This window comes from Micropterus salmoides, unplaced genomic scaffold, assembly GCF_014851395.1.
Source record: "Micropterus salmoides isolate LMB-PRFRI ecotype aquatic unplaced genomic scaffold, ASM1485139v1 Ms_hic_scaffold_1698, whole genome shotgun sequence".
In the NCBI taxonomy this organism is placed as follows: domain Eukaryota; kingdom Metazoa; phylum Chordata; class Actinopteri; order Centrarchiformes; family Centrarchidae; genus Micropterus; species Micropterus salmoides.
Window position 1 is genome coordinate 14,489 of NW_024040815.1, and position 13,601 is coordinate 28,089.

At 51.8% G+C, this 13,601-nt stretch overlaps 8 non-coding genes across 8 annotated transcripts; all 8 read right to left on the reverse strand.

Moving 5' to 3' along the window:
- Positions 1 to 91: 91 nt before the first annotated feature.
- On the reverse strand, positions 92 to 165 carry trnar-ccu. The gene has a single exon. It is a non-coding gene; the product is annotated as a tRNA-Arg (tRNA).
- Positions 166 to 1,304: 1,139 nt separating this feature from the next.
- On the reverse strand, positions 1,305 to 1,377 carry trnar-ccu. The gene has a single exon. It is a non-coding gene; the product is annotated as a tRNA-Arg (tRNA).
- A 323-nt stretch (positions 1,378 to 1,700) lies between these two features.
- trnar-ccu lies at positions 1,701 to 1,773 on the reverse strand. The gene has a single exon. It is a non-coding gene; the product is annotated as a tRNA-Arg (tRNA).
- Positions 1,774 to 2,096: 323 nt separating this feature from the next.
- On the reverse strand, positions 2,097 to 2,169 carry trnar-ccu. Its single transcript has one exon. It is a non-coding gene; the product is annotated as a tRNA-Arg (tRNA).
- A 6,065-nt stretch (positions 2,170 to 8,234) lies between these two features.
- On the reverse strand, positions 8,235 to 8,307 carry trnar-ccu. The gene has a single exon. It is a non-coding gene; the product is annotated as a tRNA-Arg (tRNA).
- A 1,317-nt stretch (positions 8,308 to 9,624) lies between these two features.
- trnar-ccu lies at positions 9,625 to 9,697 on the reverse strand. The gene has a single exon. It is a non-coding gene; the product is annotated as a tRNA-Arg (tRNA).
- Positions 9,698 to 11,014: 1,317 nt separating this feature from the next.
- On the reverse strand, positions 11,015 to 11,087 carry trnar-ccu. The gene has a single exon. It is a non-coding gene; the product is annotated as a tRNA-Arg (tRNA).
- A 1,317-nt stretch (positions 11,088 to 12,404) lies between these two features.
- On the reverse strand, positions 12,405 to 12,477 carry trnar-ccu. Its single transcript has one exon. It is a non-coding gene; the product is annotated as a tRNA-Arg (tRNA).
- Positions 12,478 to 13,601: the final 1,124 nt, after the last annotated feature.

Here is a 13,601-nt window from a genome sequence, read left to right on the forward strand (position 1 = left end):
CCCAGATGGGACTCTAACCCACAATCCCTGGCTTAGGAGGCCAGGGCCCACTCTGGGCCCAGCACGCTTCCGCTGCGCCACTCTGCTCTCCCACACCCAGATGGGACTCGAACCCACAATCCCTGGCTTAGGAGGCCAGTGCCTTATCCATTAGGCCACTAGGGCTTCACATACCATGAGGTCACCAGCTAGGAGGACAGACAGCAAGTTTCACTACAGAGAAAGGGAAAAATACAGGAAACACAATGTGTGGTTTTTAAATCAATGGGCCCAGCAGGCTTCCTCTGCGCCACTCTGCTCTCCCACAATCCCTGGCTTAGGAGGCCAGTGTCTTATCCACAAGGCCAATACGGCTTCACATCCCATGAGGTCATGCACCACTCTGCTCCCCCACACCCAGATGGGACTCTAACCCACAATCCCTGGCTTAGGAGGCCAGTGCCTTATCCATAAGGCCAATAGGGATTCACATCCCATGAGGTCACCAACTAGGAAGACATACAGTAACTTTCACTATAGAGAAAGGGACCAATGTGTGGTTTTGAATCACTGGCACCACGCTGCCATAAATCAGTCTTAGCAGAGGATGGTTTCGATCCATCGACCTCTGGGTTATGGGCCCAGCACGCTTCCGCTGCGCCACTCTGCTCTGCCACTTTGCAGATGGGCCTCGAACCCACAATCCCTGGCTTTGAATCACTGGGCACAGCAGGCTTCTGCTGGGTCAGCAGAATCACTGGGTCAGAAGTCTATGAAGATTCTCAGTCATCCAGGTCATAGTTATCCAACGAAGGTTAAATCAGGGGCAACTGGACTTGGTTGAAGACACTGGAAGACGTTTCGTCCCTCATCCAAAGGACTTCTTCAGTTCTGACTGACTGGCAGGGAAACTCAGCTATTTCACCTCAGTGGGGGCGTTATCCCGGGTCATCGATACCGCTGGTTCGTAAGTGTTCCTTGTTGCTGTGACGACAGTCGTTACAGTCGTTACAGTCGTTAAGACTACTTGTGGCCAAGACTGAACGACCTTCGTTGGTATCTTCACCTGAGGTCAATAGGTTACGTTTGTTGAGTTTCCTGGGAAGAGATGAAAGGACAGCATTGTAAGTGGGGGATAAGTGGTGGCGTAGACCCCCTCCCCTGTTCAATGACGGCTTCTCAACCCTGGTGTAGATGGCTTCCTTGACACCTCACCACACATCGCCAGGCTGCCAGTAAAACAGTACTAGCAGAGGATGGTTTCGATCCATCGACCTCTGGGTTATGGGCCCAGCACGCTTCCGCTGCGCCACTCTGCTCTCCCACACCCCAGATGGGACTCGAACCCACAATCCCTGGCTTAGGAGGCCAGTGCCTTATCCATTAGGCCACTAGGGCTTCACATACCATGAGGTCACCAGCTAGGAGGACAGACAGCAAGTTTCACTACAGAGAAAGGGAAAAATACAGGAAACACAATGTGTGGTTTTTAAATCAATGGGCCCAGCAGGCTTCCTCTGCGCCACTCTGCTCTCCCACAATCCCTGGCTTAGGAGGCCAGTGTCTTATCCACAAGGCCAATACGGCTTCACATCCCATGAGGTCATGCACCACTCTGCTCCCCCACCCCAGATGGGACTCTAACCCACAATCCCTGGCTTAGGAGGCCAGGGCCCACCTCTGGGCCCAGCACGCTTCCGCTGCGCCACTCTGCTCTCCCACACCCCAGATGGGACTCGAACCCACAATCCCTGGCTTAGGAGGCCAGTGCCTTATCCATTAGGCCACTAGGGCTTCACATACCATGAGGTCACCAGCTAGGAGGACAGACAGCAAGTTTCACTACAGAGAAAGGGAAAAATACAGGAAACACAATGTGTGGTTTTTAAATCAATGGGCCCAGCAGGCTTCCTCTGCGCCACTCTGCTCTCCACAATCCCTGGCTTAGGAGGCCAGTGTCTTATCCACAAGGCCAATACGGCTTCACATCCCATGAGGTCATGCACCACTCTGCTCCCCCACACCCAGATGGGACTCTAACCCACAATCCCTGGCTTAGGAGGCCAGGGCCCACCTCTGGGCCCAGCACGCTTCCGCTGCGCCACTCTGCTCTCCCACACCCCAGATGGGACTCGAACCCACAATCCCTGGCTTAGGAGGCCAGTGCCTTATCCATTAGGCCACTAGGGCTTCACATACCATGAGGTCACCAGCTAGGAGGACAGACAGCAAGTTTCACTACAGAGAAAGGGAAAAATACAGGAAACACAATGTGTGGTTTTTAAATCAATGGGCCCAGCAGGCTTCCTCTGCGCCACTCTGCTCTCCCACAATCCCTGGCTTAGGAGGCCAGTGTCTTATCCACAAGGCCAATACGGCTTCACATCCCATGAGGTCATGCACCACTCTGCTCCCCACACCCCAGATGGGACTCTAACCCACAATCCCTGGCTTAGGAGGCCAGTGCCTTATCCATAAGGCCAATAGGGATTCACATCCCATGAGGTCACCAACTAGGAAGACATACAGTAACTTTCACTATAGAGAAAGGGACCAATGTGTGGTTTTGAATCACTGGCACCACGCTGCCCATAAATCAGTCTTAGCAGAGGATGGTTTCGATCCATCGACCTCTGGGTTATGGGCCCAGCACGCTTCCGCTGCGCCACTCTGCTCTGCCACTTTGCAGATGGGCCTCGAACCCACAATCCCTGGCTTTGAATCACTGGGCACAGCAGGCTTCTGCTGCGCCACTCTGCTCCCCCGCACCCCAGATGGGACTCTAACCCACAATCCCTGGCTTAGGAGGCCAGTGCCTTATCCATGAGGGGAATAGGGCTTCACATCCCATGAGGTCACCAACTAGGAAGACATACAGCAACTTTCACTATAGAGAGAGGGACAAATACGGGAAGCACAATGTGCGGTTTTGAATCACTGGGTCAGAAGTCTATGAAGATTCTCAGTCATCCAGGTCATAGTTATCCAACGAAGGTTAAAATCAGGGGCAACTGGACTTGGTTGAAGACACTGGAAGACGTTTCGTCCCTCATCCAAAGGACTTCTTCAGTTCTGACTGACTGGCAGGGAAACTCAGCTATTTCACCTCAGTGGGGGCGTTATCCCGGGTCATCGATACGCTGGTTCGTAAGTGTTCCTTGTTGCTGTGACGACAGTCGTTACAGTCGTTACAGTCGTTAAGACTACTTGTGGCCAAGACTGAACGACCTTCGTTGGTATCTTCACCTGAGGTCAATACGTTACGTTTGTTGAGTTTCCTGGGAAGAGATGAAAGGACAGCATTGTAAGTGGGGGATAAGTGGTGGCGTAGACCCCCTCCCCTGTTCAATGACGGCTTCTCAGTGCCTTATCCATAAGGCCAATAGGGATTCACATCCCATGAGGTCACCAACTAGGAAGACATACAGTAACTTTCACTATAGAGAAAGGGACCAATGTGTGGTTTTGAATCACTGGCACCACGCTGCCCATAAATCACTGTTAGCAGAGGATGGTTTCGATCCATCGACCTCTGGGTTATGGGCCCAGCACGCTTCCGCTGCGCCACTCTGCTCTGCCACTTTGCAGATGGGCCTCGAACCCACAATCCCTGGCTTTGAATCACTGGGCACAGCAGGCTTCTGCTGCGCCACTCTGCTCCCCCGCACCCCAGATGGGACTCTAACCCACAATCCCTGGTTTAGGAGGCCAGTGCCTTATCCATGAGGGGAATAGGGCTTCACATCCCATGAGGTCACCAACTAGGAAGACATACAGCAACTTTCACTATAGAGAGAGGGACAAATACGGGAAGCACAATGTGCGGTTTTGAATCACTGGGTCAGAAGTCTATGAAGATTCTCAGTCATCCAGGTCATAGTTATCCAACGAAGGTTAAAATCAGGGGCAACTGGACTTGGTTGAAGACACTGGAAGACGTTTCGTCCCTCATCCAAAGGACTTCTTCAGTTCTGACTGACTGGCAGGGAAACTCAGCTATTTCACCTCAGTGGGGGCGTTATCCCGGGTCATCGATACCGCTGGTTCGTAAGTGTTCCTTGTTGCTGTGACGACAGTCGTTACAGTCGTTACAGTCGTTAAGACTACTTGTGGCCAAGACTGAACGACCTTCGTTGGTATCTTCACCTGAGGTCAATAGGTTACGTTTGTTGAGTTTCCTGGGAAGAGATGAAAGGACAGCATTGTAAGTGGGGGATAAGTGGTGGCGTAGACCCCCCCCTGTTCAATGACGGCTTCAACCCTGGTGTAGATGGCTTCCTTGACACCTCACCACACATCGCCAGGCTGCCAGTAAAACAGTACTAGCAGAGGATGGTTTCGATCCATCGACCTCTGGGTTATGGGCCCAGCACGCTTCCGCTGCGCCACTCTGCTCTCCCACACCTCAGATGGGACTCGAACCCACAATCCCTGGCTTAGGAGGCAGTGCCTATCCATTAGGCCACTAGGGCTTCACATACCATGAGGTCACCAGCTAGGAGGACAGACAGCAAGTTTCACTACAGAGAAAGGGAAAAATACAGGAAACACAATGTGTGGTTTTTAAATCAATGGGCCCAGCAGGCTTCCTCTGCGCCACTCTGCTCTCCCACAATCCCTGGCTTAGGAGGCCAGTGTCTTATCCACAAGGCCAATACGGCTTCACATCCCATGAGGTCATGCACCACTCTGCTCCCCCGCACCCCAGATGGGACTCTAACCCACAATCCCTGGCTTAGGAGGCCAGTGCCTTATCCATGAGGGGAATAGGGCTTCACATCCCATGAGGTCACCAACTAGGAAGACATACAGCAACTTTCACTATAGAGAGAGGGACAAATACGGGAAGCACAATGTGCGGTTTTGAATCACTGGGTCAGAAGTCTATGAAGATTCTCAGTCATCCAGGTCATAGTTATCCAACGAAGGTTAAAATCAGGGGCAACTGGACTTGGTTGAAGACACTGGAAGACGTTTCGTCCTCATCCAAAGGACTTCTTCAGTTCTGACTGACTGGCAGGGAAACTCAGCTATTTCACCTCAGTGGGGGCGTTATCCCGGGTCATCGATACCGCTGGTTCGTAAGTGTTCCTTGTTGCTGTGACGACAGTCGTTACAGTCGTTACAGTCGTTAAGACTACTTGTGGCCAAGACTGAACGACCTTCGTTGGTATCTTCACCTGAGGTCAATACGTTACGTTTGTTGAGTTTCCTGGGAAGAGATGAAAGGACAGCATTGTAAGTGGGGGATAAGTGGTGGCGTAGACCCCCTCCCTGTTCAATGACGGCTTCTCAGTGCCTTATCCATAAGGCCAATAGGGATTCACATCCCATGAGGTCACCAACTAGGAAGACATACAGTAACTTTCACTATAGAGAAAGGGACCAATGTGTGGTTTTGAATCACTGGCACCACGCTGCCCATAAATCACTGTTAGCAGAGGATGGTTTCGATCCATCGACCTCTGGGTTATGGGCCCAGCACGCTTCCGCTGCGCCACTCTGCTCTGCCACTTTGCAGATGGGCCTCGAACCCACAATCCCTGGCTTTGAATCACTGGGCACAGCAGGCTTCTGCTGCGCCACTCTGCTCCCCCGCACCCCAGATGGGACTCTAACCCACAATCCTGGTTAGGAGGCCAGTGCCTTATCCATGAGGGGAATAGGCTTCACATCCCATGAGGTCACCAACTAGGAAGACATACAGCAACTTTCACTATAGAGAGAGGGACAAATACGGGAAGCACAATGTGCGGTTTGAATCACTGGGTCAGAAGTCTATGAAGATTCTCAGTCATCCAGGTCATAGTTATCCAACGAAGGTTAAAATCAGGGGCAACTGGACTTGGTTGAAGACACTGGAAGACGTTTCGTCCCTCATCCAAGGACTTCTTCAGTTCTGATGACTGGCAGGGAAACTCAGCTATTTCACCTCAGTGGGGCGTTATCCCGGGTCATCGATACCGCTGGTTCGTAAGTGTTCCTTGTTGCTGTGACGACAGTCGTTACAGTCGTTACAGTCGTTAAGACTACTTGTGGCCAAGACTGAACGACCTTCGTTGGTATCTTCACCTGAGGTCAATAGGTTACGTTTGTTGAGTTTCCTGGGAAGAGATGAAAGGACAGCATTGTAAGTGGGGGATAAGTGGTGGCGTAGACCCCCTCCCCTGTTCAATGACGGCTTCTCAACCCTGGTGTAGATGGCTTCCTTGACACCTCACCACACATCGCCAGGCTGCCAGTAAAACAGTACTAGCAGAGGATGGTTTCGATCCATCGACCTCTGGGTTATGGGCCCAGCACGCTTCCGCTGCACCACTCTGCTCTCCCACAACTCAGATGGGACTCGAACCCACAATCCCTGGCTTAGGAGGCCAGTGCCTTATCCATTAGGCCACTAGGGCTTCACATACCATGAGGTCACCAGCTAGGAGGACAGACAGCAAGTTTCACTACAGAGAAAGGGAAAAATACAGGAAACACAATGTGGGTTTTTAAATCAATGGGCCCAGCAGGCTTCCTCTGCGCCACTCTGCTCTCCCACAATCCCTGGCTTAGGAGGCCAGTGTCTTATCCACAAGGCCAATACGGCTTCACATCCCATGAGGTCATGCACCACTCTGCTCCCCCGCACCCCAGATGGGACTCTAACCCACAATCCCTGGCTTAGGAGGCCAGTGCCTTATCCATGAGGGGAATAGGGCTTCACATCCCATGAGGTCACCAACTAGGAAGACATACAGCAACTTTCACTATAGAGAGAGGGACAAATACGGGAAGCACAATGTGCGGTTTTGAATCACGGGTCAGAAGTCTATGAAGATTCTCAGTCATCCAGGTCATAGTTATCCAACGAAGGTTAAATCAGGGGCAACTGGACTTGGTGAAGACACTGGAAGACGTTTCGTCCCTCATCCAAAGGACTTCTTCAGTTCTGACTGACTGGCAGGGAAACTCAGCTATTTCACCTCAGTGGGGGCGTTATCCCGGGTCATCGATACCGCTGGTTCGTAAGTGTTCCTTGTTGCTGTGACGACAGTCGTTACAGTCGTTAAGATACTTGTGGCCAAGACTGAAGACCTTCGTTGGTATCTTCACCTGAGGTCAATACGTTACTTTGTTGAGTTTCCTGGGAAGAGATGAAAGGACAGCATTGTAAGTGGGGGATAAGTGGTGGCGTAGACCCCCTCCCCTGTTCAATGACGGCTTCTCAGTGCCTTATCCATAAGGCCAATAGGGATTCACATCCCATGAGGTCACCAACTAGGAAGACATACAGTAACTTTCACTATAGAGAAAGGGACCAATGTGTGGTTTTGAATCACTGGCACCACGCTGCCCATAAATCACTGTTAGCAGAGGATGGTTTCGATCCATCGACCTCTGGGTTATGGGCCCAGCACGCTTCCGCTGCGCCACTCTGCTCTGCCACTTTGCAGATGGGCCTCGAACCCACAATCCCTGGCTTTGAATCACTGGGCACAGCAGGCTTCTGCTGCGCCACTCTGCTCCCCCGCACCCAGATGGGACTCTAACCCACAATCCCTGGCTTAGGAGGCCAGTGCCTTATCCATGAGGGGAATAGGGCTTCACATCCCATGAGGTCACCAACTAGGAAGACATACAGCAACTTTCACTATAGAGAGAGGGACAAATACGGGAAGCACAATGTGCGGTTTTGAATCACTGGGTCAGAAGTCTATGAAGATTCTCAGTCATCCAGGTCATAGTTATCCAACGAAGGTTAAAATCAGGGGCAACTGGACTTGGTTGAAGACACTGGAAGACGTTTCGTCCCTCATCCAAAGGACTTCTTCAGTTCTGACTGACTGGCAGGGAAACTCAGCTATTTCACCTCAGTGGGGGCGTTATCCCGGGTCATCGATACCGCTGGTTCGTAAGTGTTCCTTGTTGCTGTGACGACAGTCGTTACAGTCGTTACAGTCGTTAAGACTACTTGTGGCCAAGACTGAACGACCTTCGTTGGTATCTTCACCTGAGGTCAATAGGTTACGTTTGTTGAGTTTCCTGGGAAGAGATGAAAGGACAGCATTGTAAGTGGGGGATAAGTGGTGGCGTAGACCCCCTCCCCTGTTCAATGACGGCTTCTCAACCCTGGTGTAGATGGCTTCCTTGACACCTCACCACACATCGCCAGGCTGCCAGTAAAACAGTACTAGCAGAGGATGGTTTCGATCCATCGACCTCTGGGTTATGGGCCCAGCACGCTTCCGCTGCGCCACTCTGCTCTCCCACACCCCAGATGGGACTCGAACCCACAATCCCTGGCTTAGGAGGCCAGTGCCTTATCCATTAGGCCACTAGGGCTTCACATACCATGAGGTCACCAGCTAGGAGGACAGACAGCAAGTTTCACTACAGAGAAAGGGAAAAATACAGGAAACACAATGTGTGGTTTTTAAATCAATGGGCCCAGCAGGCTTCCTCTGCGCCACTCTGCTCTCCCACAATCCCTGGCTTAGGAGGCCAGTGTCTTATCCACAAGGCCAATACGGCTTCACATCCCATGAGGTCATGCACCACTCTGCTCCCCCACACCCCAGATGGGACTCTAACCCACAATCCCTGGCTTAGGAGGCCAGTGCCTTATCCATAAGGCCAATAGGGATTCACATCCCATGAGGTCACCAACTAGGAAGACATACAGTAACTTTCACTATAGAGAAAGGGACCAATGTGTGGTTTTGAATCACTGGCACCACGCTGCCCATAAATCACTGTTAGCAGAGGATGGTTTCGATCCATCGACCTCTGGGTTATGGGCCCAGCACGCTTCCGCTGCGCCACTCTGCTCTGCCACTTTGCAGATGGGCCTCGAACCCACAATCCCTGGCTTTGAATCACTGGGCACAGCAGGCTTCTGCTGCGCCACTCTGCTCCCCCGCACCCCAGATGGGACTCTAACCCACAATCCCTGGCTTAGGAGGCCAGTGCCTTATCCATGAGGGGAATAGGGCTTCACATCCCATGAGGTCACCAACTAGGAAGACATACAGCAACTTTCACTATAGAGAGAGGGACAAATACGGGAAGCACAATGTGCGGTTTTGAATCACTGGGTCAGAAGTCTATGAAGATTCTCAGTCATCCAGGTCATAGTTATCCAACGAAGGTTAAAATCAGGGGCAACTGGACTTGGTTGAAGACACTGGAAGACGTTTCGTCCCTCATCCAAAGGACTTCTTCAGTTCTGACTGACTGGCAGGGAAACTCAGCTATTTCACCTCAGTGGGGGCGTTATCCCGGGTCATCGATACCGCTGGTTCGTAAGTGTTCCTTGTTGCTGTGACGACAGTCGTTACAGTCGTTACAGTCGTTAAGACTACTTGTGGCCAAGACTGAACGACCTTCGTTGGTATCTTCACCTGAGGTCAATAGGTTACGTTTGTTGAGTTTCCTGGGAAGAGATGAAAGGACAGCATTGTAAGTGGGGGATAAGTGGTGGCGTAGACCCCCTCCCCTGTTCAATGACGGCTTCTCAACCCTGGTGTAGATGGCTTCCTTGACACCTCACCACACATCGCCAGGCTGCCAGTAAAACAGTACTAGCAGAGGATGGTTTCGATCCATCGACCTCTGGGTTATGGGCCCAGCACGCTTCCGCTGCGCCACTCTGCTCTCCCACACCCCAGATGGGACTCGAACCCACAATCCCTGGCTTAGGAGGCCAGTGCCTTATCCATTAGGCCACTAGGGCTTCACATACCATGAGGTCACCAGCTAGGAGGACAGACAGCAAGTTTCACTACAGAGAAAGGGAAAAATACAGGAAACACAATGTGTGGTTTTTAAATCAATGGGCCCAGCAGGCTTCCTCTGCGCCACTCTGCTCTCCCACAATCCCTGGCTTAGGAGGCCAGTGTCTTATCCACAAGGCCAATACGGCTTCACATCCCATGAGGTCATGCACCACTCTGCTCCCCCACACCCCAGATGGGACTCTAACCCACAATCCCTGGCTTAGGAGGCCAGTGCCTTATCCATAAGGCCAATAGGGATTCACATCCCATGAGGTCACCAACTAGGAAGACATACAGTAACTTTCACTATAGAGAAAGGGACCAATGTGTGGTTTTGAATCACTGGCACCACGCTGCCCATAAATCACTGTTAGCAGAGGATGGTTTCGATCCATCGACCTCTGGGTTATGGGCCCAGCACGCTTCCGCTGCGCCACTCTGCTCTGCCACTTTGCAGATGGGCCTCGAACCCACAATCCCTGGCTTTGAATCACTGGGCACAGCAGGCTTCTGCTGCGCCACTCTGCTCCCCCGCACCCCAGATGGGACTCTAACCCACAATCCCTGGCTTAGGAGGCCAGTGCCTTATCCATGAGGGGAATAGGGCTTCACATCCCATGAGGTCACCAACTAGGAAGACATACAGCAACTTTCACTATAGAGAGAGGGACAAATACGGGAAGCACAATGTGCGGTTTTGAATCACTGGGTCAGAAGTCTATGAAGATTCTCAGTCATCCAGGTCATAGTTATCCAACGAAGGTTAAAATCAGGGGCAACTGGACTTGGTTGAAGACACTGGAAGACGTTTCGTCCCTCATCCAAAGGACTTCTTCAGTTCTGACTGACTGGCAGGGAAACTCAGCTATTTCACCTCAGTGGGGGCGTTATCCCGGGTCATCGATACCGCTGGTTCGTAAGTGTTCCTTGTTGCTGTGACGACAGTCGTTACAGTCGTTACAGTCGTTAAGACTACTTGTGGCCAAGACTGAACGACCTTCGTTGGTATCTTCACCTGAGGTCAATAGGTTACGTTTGTTGAGTTTCCTGGGAAGAGATGAAAGGACAGCATTGTAAGTGGGGGATAAGTGGTGGCGTAGACCCCCTCCCCTGTTCAATGACGGCTTCTCAACCCTGGTGTAGATGGCTTCCTTGACACCTCACCACACATCGCCAGGCTGCCAGTAAAACAGTACTAGCAGAGGATGGTTTCGATCCATCGACCTCTGGGTTATGGGCCCAGCACGCTTCCGCTGCGCCACTCTGCTCTCCCACACCCCAGATGGGACTCGAACCCACAATCCCTGGCTTAGGAGGCCAGTGCCTTATCCATTAGGCCACTAGGGCTTCACATACCATGAGGTCACCAGCTAGGAGGACAGACAGCAAGTTTCACTACAGAGAAAGGGAAAAATACAGGAAACACAATGTGTGGTTTTTAAATCAATGGGCCCAGCAGGCTTCCTCTGCGCCACTCTGCTCTCCCACAATCCCTGGCTTAGGAGGCCAGTGTCTTATCCACAAGGCCAATACGGCTTCACATCCCATGAGGTCATGCACCACTCTGCTCCCCCACACCCCAGATGGGACTCTAACCCACAATCCCTGGCTTAGGAGGCCAGTGCCTTATCCATAAGGCCAATAGGGATTCACATCCCATGAGGTCACCAACTAGGAAGACATACAGTAACTTTCACTATAGAGAAAGGGACCAATGTGTGGTTTTGAATCACTGGCACCACGCTGCCCATAAATCACTGTTAGCAGAGGATGGTTTCGATCCATCGACCTCTGGGTTATGGGCCCAGCACGCTTCCGCTGCGCCACTCTGCTCTGCCACTTTGCAGATGGGCCTCGAACCCACAATCCCTGGCTTTGAATCACTGGGCACAGCAGGCTTCTGCTGCGCCACTCTGCTCCCCCGCACCCCAGATGGGACTCTAACCCACAATCCCTGGCTTAGGAGGCCAGTGCCTTATCCATGAGGGGAATAGGGCTTCACATCCCATGAGGTCACCAACTAGGAAGACATACAGCAACTTTCACTATAGAGAGAGGGACAAATACGGGAAGCACAATGTGCGGTTTTGAATCACTGGGTCAGAAGTCTATGAAGATTCTCAGTCATCCAGGTCATAGTTATCCAACGAAGGTTAAAATCAGGGGCAACTGGACTTGGTTGAAGACACTGGAAGACGTTTCGTCCCTCATCCAAAGGACTTCTTCAGTTCTGACTGACTGGCAGGGAAACTCAGCTATTTCACCTCAGTGGGGGCGTTATCCCGGGTCATCGATACCGCTGGTTCGTAAGTGTTCCTTGTTGCTGTGACGACAGTCGTTACAGTCGTTACAGTCGTTAAGACTACTTGTGGCCAAGACTGAACGACCTTCGTTGGTATCTTCACCTGAGGTCAATAGGTTACGTTTGTTGAGTTTCCTGGGAAGAGATGAAAGGACAGCATTGTAAGTGGGGGATAAGTGGTGGCGTAGACCCCCTCCCCTGTTCAATGACGGCTTCTCAACCCTGGTGTAGATGGCTTCCTTGACACCTCACCACACATCGCCAGGCTGCCAGTAAAACAGTACTAGCAGAGGATGGTTTCGATCCATCGACCTCTGGGTTATGGGCCCAGCACGCTTCCGCTGCGCCACTCTGCTCTCCCACACCCCAGATGGGACTCGAACCCACAATCCCTGGCTTAGGAGGCCAGTGCCTTATCCATTAGGCCACTAGGGCTTCACATACCATGAGGTCACCAGCTAGGAGGACAGACAGCAAGTTTCACTACAGAGAAAGGGAAAAATACAGGAAACACAATGTGTGGTTTTTAAATCAATGGGCCCAGCAGGCTTCCTCTGCGCCACTCTGCTCTCCCACAATCCCTGGCTTAGGAGGCCAGTGTCTTATCCACAAGGCCAATACGGCTTCACATCCCATGAGGTCATGCACCACTCTGCTCCCCCACACCCCAGATGGGACTCTAACCCACAATCCCTGGCTTAGGAGGCCAGTGCCTTATCCATAAGGCCAATAGGGATTCACATCCCATGAGGTCACCAACTAGGAAGACATACAGTAACTTTCACTATAGAGAAAGGGACCAATGTGTGGTTTTGAATCACTGGCACCACGCTGCCCATAAATCACTGTTAGCAGAGGATGGTTTCGATCCATCGACCTCTGGGTTATGGGCCCAGCACGCTTCCGCTGCGCCACTCTGCTCTGCCACTTTGCAGATGGGCCTCGAACCCACAATCCCTGGCTTTGAATCACTGGGCACAGCAGGCTTCTGCTGCGCCACTCTGCTCCCCCGCACCCCAGATGGGACTCTAACCCACAATCCCTGGCTTAGGAGGCCAGTGCCTTATCCATGAGGGGAATAGGGCTTCACATCCCATGAGGTCACCAACTAGGAAGACATACAGCAACTTTCACTATAGAGAGAGGGACAAATACGGGAAGCACAATGTGCGGTTTTGAATCACTGGGTCAGAAGTCTATGAAGATTCTCAGTCATCCAGGTCATAGTTATCCAACGAAGGTTAAAATCAGGGGCAACTGGACTTGGTTGAAGACACTGGAAGACGTTTCGTCCCTCATCCAAAGGACTTCTTCAGTTCTGACTGACTGGCAGGGAAACTCAGCTATTTCACCTCAGTGGGGGCGTTATCCCGGGTCATCGATACCGCTGGTTCGTAAGTGTTCCTTGTTGCTGTGACGACAGTCGTTACAGTCGTTACAGTCGTTAAGACTACTTGTGGCCAAGACTGAACGACCTTCGTTGGTATCTTCACCTGAGGTCAATAGGTTACGTTTGTTGAGTTTCCTGGGAAGAGATGAAAGGACAGCATTGTAAGTGG